This window comes from Drosophila nasuta, chromosome X (assembly GCF_023558535.2).
Source record: "Drosophila nasuta strain 15112-1781.00 chromosome X, ASM2355853v1, whole genome shotgun sequence".
NCBI lineage: Eukaryota > Metazoa > Arthropoda > Insecta > Diptera > Drosophilidae > Drosophila > Drosophila nasuta.
Window position 1 is genome coordinate 5,578,707 of NC_083459.1, and position 10,083 is coordinate 5,588,789.

Sequence of the window (10,083 nt, forward strand, 5' to 3'; positions counted from 1 at the left end):
ACCATAAGCAGAGAGCGACAACCCAAGATGTAGAAGAGGTGGCAACCCTGCTTACAAAAAGTTAATTCCATTCTTCAACCACGTCAAGCTTTTTCTACGAACTATTTTAAGACGTCAGCGCGGATGTAATAGTATATATAATAATAAACAAAGCATTATAAATAAAAAAAAAAATGGTTTAACCTCATGTGAGTTATATATGAAAATATGAAATTTTATGACACAGCAGAGTAAAAGGAAATAAACTAAACAGAAATAATTTTGTATACTAATTCAGATTCCTGAAGATCTGCTTAGTCATATTAATATATGTACATATGTATGTAATATTGGTTTTACGATCAATAAGGATCATATACCAAATATCCTCCTATATCAAGACTAAGAAAGAATTTGTTCCAAACACTAAAGTCATGCTCTTGGCATTCGAAGTGACGGAATTTCCCGCAAATTCCAGCTATAAGTAGGTCAAAATGCGGGGCGATAATTCCAACGAATTTGCGGGATCAAATTTGCTGGTAAAATGATGTCTAATATCAACCCAAATGATTTGAACCGAGAAGAGCAAGAGAAAGACGTTATCAGACCGTCTTAAGTCACGGAAGAATTCCAGGAAAACTTAAGTGAAAAGCGACGTAAAGAAAATGAAAAAGAGAACTGACATTTTCCAAATGGAGATAGAAGTAGACGTAATACTCGATAATATAATATATATACACAGAGTCAGAAGTTCGCTCAAAGCATCCGCGAGTCTGGACTTACTCATGTGTTGTTATCAGATTGGATACGAGCTAAATATACTTGTCGTTGCTGAAACCGTTCCCGTTGACTATGTGTGTGTGTGTGTGTGTGTGATTGATATGTGTGGATTATAGGGGACCGAACCCTCATGATGTCGGACAACAATTATAACGGTCACATATTGCACACACACATGTATGTATGGGAAACCGCCTCGATAGAGGCGGCGAGACGTCCAAGGAAGCTGTGACGCGTCTGCTGATAAGCTGATGAACAAGAACAAGAACAAGAACATGAACGAAAACGAGAACCAGAAACACAAACCATATCCCGGCTAAGTCAGCGTTAATCTGTAGAACCTACTCTTCTGATCGAAAATCCTACCTTAAATATCAAATCTGAGCTAGAAAATCAATTTGAATTCGAATTGGAAAACATTAGTAATACCGCAAAGTTGAAGAATTCAAGATGGTGGAACCATTATATAGTGTGGTGGTATTGTGTGTAATGTTCAAGTCGGGTCTGTTGTGGTCTGCAACCTTGCTCATATTATTGTATGGGTGACTCCCGAAGCGATAAACTACAAAATTCCAGGCAAAAGATTTCCGAATGTTAGAAAGAGAGGGGGAGAGAGCAAGAGTAATGAAAATAATTATAAAATTATGCTGAGTTTGTTGTTGTGCTGTTTTGTGACTGTTGTGCGGGCTTGCGACACAACAAATATTAAGAGTTTTCGTTGAAATATTTCTGTTGCTTAGCATTTCATTATTTATCAGGCATTATCCTAATCTCAACATGTGCATATACATGTATACCACAAGTGTATATGTGGGTGTGTGAGTGTGTGTGTGTGTGTGTCGTGTCCGGCAGCGTTTTATAAAGCCGTCACATCGCCTCAGCTGGCAGCAGTTAACATCGGTTTGTCGCCACGGCAGCAATACGAACAAAATAAATTAATACAAATTAATTGTAATTATAAATTCAATTCCTTTTTTTTTTTTTGAGTGATTGTTTTTTTTTATGTGCTTGTGATTTGTGTAAAGTTTTGTGCATTACGCATTGCATGTGAGTCTTTCATTTGGCGCGCTTAGCTGCTTTTATCATACGATATTGCTAGCTGCCTTGTGAAGGGCTTACGTGTGATTGTAAAACAACTGGAAAACAAATGCTTTGAAAGCGTTCTCACATTCAGGGACAACGGACACTACAACACAGGATATACACATTTCAAATTGCCCGCCTAAGCGACTAATCGATACAACCCTGTACACACCATTATCAACATTGCAGCTCTGCAAGCAGTGTGACAGCGACGGTAATAATAATACCAACATTGCGGAGATAGTATATTTGGCAAACCATCCTGTGGTCACCTGTCGATGTTTCAACCATCTTTTCCCATTCCCAATTGCATTTCACCAGGCATTTTTTTTATTACGTCTTGCATCACCACTCGTAAAAATAATAGTTAAACCGGAAGAAATTCAAGAGATTATTTTATTTCACATTTGATAGTTAGCCGCCATCGTAATATATTAAGTGTAACCAGGCCAGTAAATTGCAAATATGGTATATTTGGTATATTTCGTGCAGCAAAATAGGATATTTCTGGTAAGCAGCATGCGGTCACGCTGGCTAGAACCTAAATAAAAAAAAAACAACAAAAGCTGCAAAAAATAGAATAAGACGAAAAAACGAAGAAACAGTTGTGCGCAAATGTAAAATGCCGCTGTGATAATAAAAGACGCAGACGACGCAGCGGCAGCCGCGATTCATAAGTAGTGGAAACAACAACATAGCACAACACAACACAACCCATCGACGTTGGCGGCGGCGTCGAGAACGCGACTCCTAACGCGCGTGTGTGTATATTTTTTTGTTGTCAGTTGTCCCCATCTCTTCTGTGAGATGTGTGCGTGCGTGCGAATGTGTGTGCAGCAGCCGTATACATGTGCATAAATAATACCCATACCCACAACACACATCAATCTGTGCGTGTACGTTTACGTATGTGTGTGTGCCTATGTTATCAATAGAACAACTCGCGGGCAGAAGCTAAAAACATTGGATGTTCACATTTACACGCAGGTGCGTATCATTCACATAGCCTCTATATTTATGCATCCACATATATATGTATATAACAGTTGTATGTGTGTGTGTGTGTGAGCGCGACGCAGCCGTGAAGAATTTTCGATTTTCCACTGCAATTTCGCACTGGGCCTGCTCCGCGCCAGCAAGCAAACACATATACAAGTACATGTGCATACATACACACTCGCAGTTACAATACACGTATCGTTTGCGTGTGTGTGTGTGCACGCGCAGGGCAACGCAAAAGTTTCAGAGCAGACAGCCGCAGTAAGCAAAAAGTTTTTTACGCAAAATCCGACAAAATCCAATTGGACTTGAGCAACAGCAACAAACAAAACAAAAGTCGCAAAATGCTATGCTATTTTATTTGACTTCTTCGCTCTGTGCAGCAGTTATATATTTAATTCAAAGGAAACGAAAAAAATGGCGTCGCTGCAGTATGTGTCTCTGTGTGTGTGTGAGTAACTTCTATTAGATAATCCATTGGAGCCTTTGAATGTCCGCTCGTTACACACATACATATATATGTACATACGTACTATGTGTGTGTTTGTGAGTATGTGTATGTATGTAATTGTTCTTGTTTTTAGACACCATCGGCAGCGGCGCTGTGGCCATATAACAGTTACTTCTTACTGCGAGTGTCCCTAATTCAAACATGCGCCGTTCCCTGCGCAACGTTTTTTGCCTTTATAATTTTATAATAAATTAAAGGGACAGAAGAGAGGTAACTGCATACAAGGCGTATGCGTAATACATGCTTTTTCTGGCTATTTTCATCTGGCGCTTTTTCCCCACTTCTGTTCTTTTCGTATTGCTTTTTCGCTTCCATTCCAATTCCAAGCTCGAATTCCAATTCGAATTTTTTCTTCTGGGTTTTTTTTGTTGACCTGGCCATGCGGGCGTAAGCAAAGCATGTATATGTATATAGTACGTGTGAGTGTATGTATTTATGGGGGTTGGTGAGCAGCGCTCACCCTTGAAATAAGGACAGATACACACACAGCAGCCATGCTGAGTTGGAGAGCAAAGCTTTAACTGGGCGCACTAAATGTGACGCCACTGTAGCAACAACAGCAGCATGCTTGTCTGAGAGGGGGGTTGACTCGAAAATTCTTAGTTGAACAAGTACAGTTCCAATTGGAACTGTTTTGACTCATTTATTACTCTACTTATGCTGCTGCCTGTACTATGTGTGCTTTCGTTTATTTGAGGTGCTGGCAAAAATGAAACAAAATAAATACGTACATACAGTATGTATGTATATGAATATGAGTGTATGTAGATGAAACAGGGCATGCGTTGTTGCTGTGTGAAATATATGGAAATGGTGGGGGGATAGAATTTTTTGGGTGTTGGTGTGCGCCGTCGCCACTGCCGCGGTCGCGACCGCCGCCGCATGCGTAACTTTATATTTGTCGTTGCCATTGTTGTTGTTGTTTCTTTTACATTCTTTCCCATATTCCTACTTTATCGCAGTCTTATTGTTTTTGTAGACGTTGCGTCAAGTACAACAGCAGCAATGGGAGCGCACACAAAAGTGAGCAGCGAAAAGCTCTCTCTTTGTCGTGCTCTCTCTCTCTGTTTCTGAGAGGGCGTATGTGTGTGAGCGGAAGCGAGACAGCGCGCATGAAAAACAATAGCTATTGATTATTTATAATGTGGAGCGCAGCAAAGAGCTGCTTACTGAGCGCGCTGACGCAGTGGGAGAGCTGCCAGCGCCTGCACATACAAATACACAAGCACATATGTATGTATGTGACTGTGGGTGTGCTTGTATTTAGAATAGATTCTAGGCGGCGGGCGCATGCACTTACTTATGCAAGTGTATGCATGTCTGTATGTGTGTATGTGTGTGTGCAAGCAGCGCAGCTCACTGAAACAGCTTTTGTGTATTCTTTCTTATATGCATTGCGCTCGCTTTCTTTCTCTCTGCCTCTCTCGCTATCGCTATAAAAATAACCATAGGCGATAATAGAATAAATGCATAGCAAAGTGTGACCAAAGCGCAGGCGCCAAGTGTGACCCTCATTTGTGTGCAATTTATATGTTTATGTCTGGCTATCGTCCATATCACATGTCGTCCTCCTCTTCTATCTCACTCTCTTCATCTCTCGATTTTGTGTATCAACAACATTATCTGTTTATTCGATCGGATCAAATTTGTAATCAACAAAAAATACACTTTGAAGATTGACGCTGGCGCATTCTAGCTGTCGCCTTCACGCATTGTTAGACACACTCACGTGAGTGTGCGTGTGTGTCTATGTGTCTCTAACTGACTTGACAAAGCTTGTAGCATGCTTCTCAGCGCACACGAAAGCAACTTTGCGCAGATTCAACGCATACAACACACAAGCGCACACGCACACAGACAGAGACACGTGAGCAAGCCATGTGAACATGAACGTTGCGCACGCACCACCCCAAAACAAACAAAATACGAGCGAGCTGTATACACTGGTGGCAACAAAAGTAAGCACACCTTTGCTATCAAAAATATTGAGCCAAGAATGTGTTTTGTTTATAAGTATTAAACTAGGACAATAAAATATAAGATCTCTTTTAATTTGTTTTAAGCGGAATTTATAGGTTAACAAAAATAAATTCTCATTCTCAACCAAAGGTCTATTAGAGCATATTCTGAAAAGGATGTTCTTATTTTTTAGAAATTGAATTGATGCATTAAGAGATAGTTGAAAATAAATAAACACCGAAAACCTTGCAAAATTTGTTTTTATTTTTTTGTATTACTAGTATTTATAGTAAAAGTAAAAAACAGCAATTCCAATAGAATATATAGGAACACAATAGTAACACTTTAATTGTATAGAAATTCAACAAAAAGTTTGGTTTTTATTTATTGTTGACAATAACAATCGTAGCTGCCTTTTGTTTCGACTATCATATTATTTACGGCCAGCACTGTAAACATAACTCTCTCGTTTGCCTGGCACGCGCAAGTTAAACGAGCTTACCTATACAAACCCAAGCCACCCCCCCACTACTCTACTCTACTCCGCCCTACCATGCACTGCCCCTGTTCTTAGGGGGTTGTTGCTTGTTCTAATTCCACACATACATACAATGGTGGTGCTTATGCTACCTGATGGCATTGTTTGCTGCTCTGGTGGTGGGTGGTGAGTGGCGAGTGCTCCGAGCAGTGCATGCGTAGCCATATGGCCCATAAACAACTACAAGAACAACAACACACGCAGTTCGACTTGCATGATTTCATTGCCCAAGCGTAATGCGTTTGCGTGCGATGTTGTTTTTATTGTTGCCGCTGCCTCTGCCTCTGCTGCAGAGACGACGACGACTGCAGATTGTGCTGCTGCTGCTGCTGCAGTGAAGCTTGCGTGGGGGATGTTTCTGATTCGCCTTTGGGGGTAGCTGCGCAGCCCCTTTTGCCGACCTCTACACAAACTCAGACACATATTATGCATGTATGTATTGTGTATATAATGTATGGTTGTCTCTCTTACACTTGTGGAGTAAAAGGAGGCGTATTAGGCTGGGCACGCATGCAAGTGACAGCTTTTGACCTGCCAAGAGCAGCTTTTTTCATGCAAGCTTTTTTTTCGGTTGTGTATGTGCGCACACCTCGCCAGCCTGCTGAGCTTGCACTTTTGCAGGCAAGGCAAAGGCTTTTTCTGTTTTGCTGTGTTGTGTTCTTGTATGTGTGTATTTGTGGTTATTCGCTTTAACAACAACAAGTACATGTATGTTTTTATGAACATATATATATAATACATATGTATGTAGGCAGCACAGGCAGCGGCAGCGTTAGTATGACCATCTCTGTCGCACTTGCACTCGTCGTCGCATAGCTTTTGGCTCGCCTGCTGCCGTCTCACGCGTCGCAAAGCGACAACGTCGACGCATGGGCGCAGTATTGATTTTTAACTGCGTCGACGCCGCCGCCTGCGTCGTTGCTGTCGTCGTCGACGTCGTCACCGAAAATGAAACTGCAAGCACACGGCGTCAATCCGTGGGGTGGTTTGGCGCAGTGTGGTCGCTCAGCTCGCTCGCTCGCACTGTTCTGTTTTGCTCTGCTTTGCTCTGTGCTGTCGTTGTCGTCGTCGTCTCATAGTTGTTGTTGTCATCGTCGTCGTCGTCGTTTACTCGCTTTGCTTTGCTTTACGTCGCGCGTCCGCGTTTGCTCTGTGTGTGTCTATCTACATACATACATACATATCTCTGCCGTGCTCTTCTTCAGCGCATTTATTTTTCTTTCTATACTTGCTTCACTTTTTTTGTTTTGTTGTATTCCACTCTGTTGTTATTATTGTCAGTGTGCGTCGCGTCGCGTCGCATCGTCGTCGTCGTCTGAGCAAACGCAAATAGAACTTCCACTGGGCAGGCGGAAAAGCCACCAACACTGCAGAGCGACAGCAACAAACCAAACCAGACGAGACCAACGAAAATGCAATAAACAATAACAAGCAAAACTAACTAAATCTCCAATCGAAATAAATAAAAAATTAATACATATTTTTTTGCTGTGTGTGTGAAAGAAAAGTGCGTTCATAAGTGGGAAAAGCAAAAGGCAAGCAAATTACAAATTACAAAAAAAAATATATAATTAATAAACTGTCGAGTGTGTTAAACTCAAACAAATGAAATGGTGAAAAAATACATATCAAATATATATAGTTAATGCGCACGTGCAGCGTTTAGTGAAAAACAGGGCCGCACTTTGTGTTGGGGCCGACAAAATAATTCAGTTGAAACCGCTGAGTCGGCGCATTGTGGAAGCTTTTTTCCTAACCCCCTGAGACTATTGATTAGCTTATCGAGCGAGCTAGTGTGCGAAAGAGACAACTATAGTATGCAACCGATCTTAAGGGAGGAAATTTTCGGTTGCTTTAGGATTTACAATTCAGAATGCAATAAATTCATTAATTTTATTCGAACAAATACAGTGAATCCCTTTAGTTTAAACTAAGTTATTTTAGTCGGTATTTTCAATCGCTGCCACAGTGAAGCTTCCTGCAGCACAAGCCGCTAAACTTGACAAGTGAAATATCATTGAGCTTTGCTTAGAGACAACCTTGCCATCAGTTTGATTGTCTCAGTTGTAATTTGAGCTGCAACTACAGTGAGCACTGGCTAATGGCAAAACCATTTTTATATTGTGAGAATAATTGTTTTTCAATTACTCACGTAATTTCGTAAAAATTTTAACAATAATAAAATGGATACTATACTATAGTATCTAAAATCAAAGCATCTCTTTAGCGAGTGCACACTGTCGACTGATAGCTTGTTATCATTTTGCAAAACCAAAAGCGACTTTGTTCCTTATTTGCCTGATTCATTTTGAATTTGTTGTGGTTGTGGTGTGTTGTCGTTCGCAGCGAGTGTCCACTGTAGTGTATGTCGTGTACTTAACGTACGTATTCATTAGTTTATACAGCGACGATGGCGTTGCTAATCAGCGACTGCCACTCTGTGTGTTATAACAACACGAAATTCTTGCCGATGTTCTTTTTGTTGTTGTTGTTGTTGTTGTTGTTTTTTGTACTAATTCATTATGCATGTATATGGAGCTTACATTGTGTGTTTGTTGTTGTCCCGTGTTGTTTTCTACTCATCATTATTGTTGTTGTGCGGGTTTTTTGTTGTTGCTGTCGAATGTTGCGCATGCGCGCTTTTGACCTGATTCATTCAGCGCTTATCAGTAATGGTTTTTTGACATTTTTTTATTGCTGTTGTTGCTGTTGTTGTTGTCGCTTTATTTATTGCGCCGCATGCAAACAGTTCGCGACACAAGTTTAGAAACAGTCTACAAAAATATTAAGGGAGGCAAAGCATTGAACTCGATCCACCTTCGCTTCCAACCCCCCGCTTTTTACTCCCTCCGTCTCTTTGCTTTTTCTCTCTCAGTTCGTCCCTTATCGCTAGTCTCCTTTTATTTCCTTTTTATCTTCCTTTCTACTCTCTCTCTCTACTCTCCAGCCCTCCCTTATCTACCGGCTTCTCATTCCACCTTGTCGACATCCGCATATGCCACTTGAATGCAACGATCGACCTCCCCGAATCGTTTTAAAGTCGGGTTGGTGTTTAACAGTCGTGTCTTAGCTGGTCTTGATCATAAATTTGACAGACGTTGATCCCGCCCTCTGTAATAATTTTAGCTTATGCCGCACAATTAAGTAAAACAACTGACAACTGATTTAGCTGTGTTTCGCAAAAGCTTTTTATATAATCAATCGGTTCGGTAGATGTTGATGATTATATTGAACATTCATTCAATGGATAAATGAAATCGCTGATTTAACTTACACTTGAATTCCTTGCTGAAACGGTTCGCAAGTGGTTCGATTCGATATTTTTGGCATTAGTGAAGCTAAAAGTACCATTCAAATAGCAAACAAATAATAAAAGAGATGCTCTCAAATGTGAATACCATAACAATGTGCTTGAAATGTAAGCTGAACCTGTTCGTTAGTGAGAAGAAGTCTTACAATAGCAGTTATTTACCCAAAAAGTACACAAGTGATAAATGTTTAATGCGGAATTGGGTATAATGTCGATAGCTGGGTTTGCATATCCCCGAACTCCTTGCTGAACCGGTTCGCAAGTGGTTCGTCTGGATATCTTTGTGATTACAGTAGCTATATTATAATTAAAATAGCAAATAAATCATAAAGAGGGTGCTCTCAAGGATGAATACCATATCATATATTGAGATGTAGGCTGAACCGGTTCGCTATTGAGGAGTCTGACAATAGCAGTTATGTGTCCGCAAAGTGTATAAATGATGAATGTTTATTACAAAATTGAATAATTAGATTCCTTGGCTTGCATATTCCTAAATTCTTTGCTGAACCGGTTCGCAAGTGGTTTGTCTAGATTCGTCATGCAAAAGCAGTCATGTACTAAGTTGACTAAGTGATGAATGTTTATCACTGAATTGGATGTAATACACTTCCATGATTTACAGATCCCCAAACTCCTTGCTGAACCGTTTCGCAAGTGGTTCGGTTAGATAACTTTCGAGTTAGTTAAGATAAAAGAAAAATTCAAATGGCAAATTAATAATATAGTTTCCGCACATTAATCTTCCTCAGCTCCCCAAGGACACTAAGAATAGCGCATGCACGTAGCGTAAGGAGTACTCGGAGTCGTTGAATTGCACAGCAACCTTAAGTATTACAGTCAAAGCCGCACAGTCAGCTCCACCGACAACGACACCCACCTGGATCAGCAGCAGCACTGCCAATAAAAGGACGCACTTAAGCC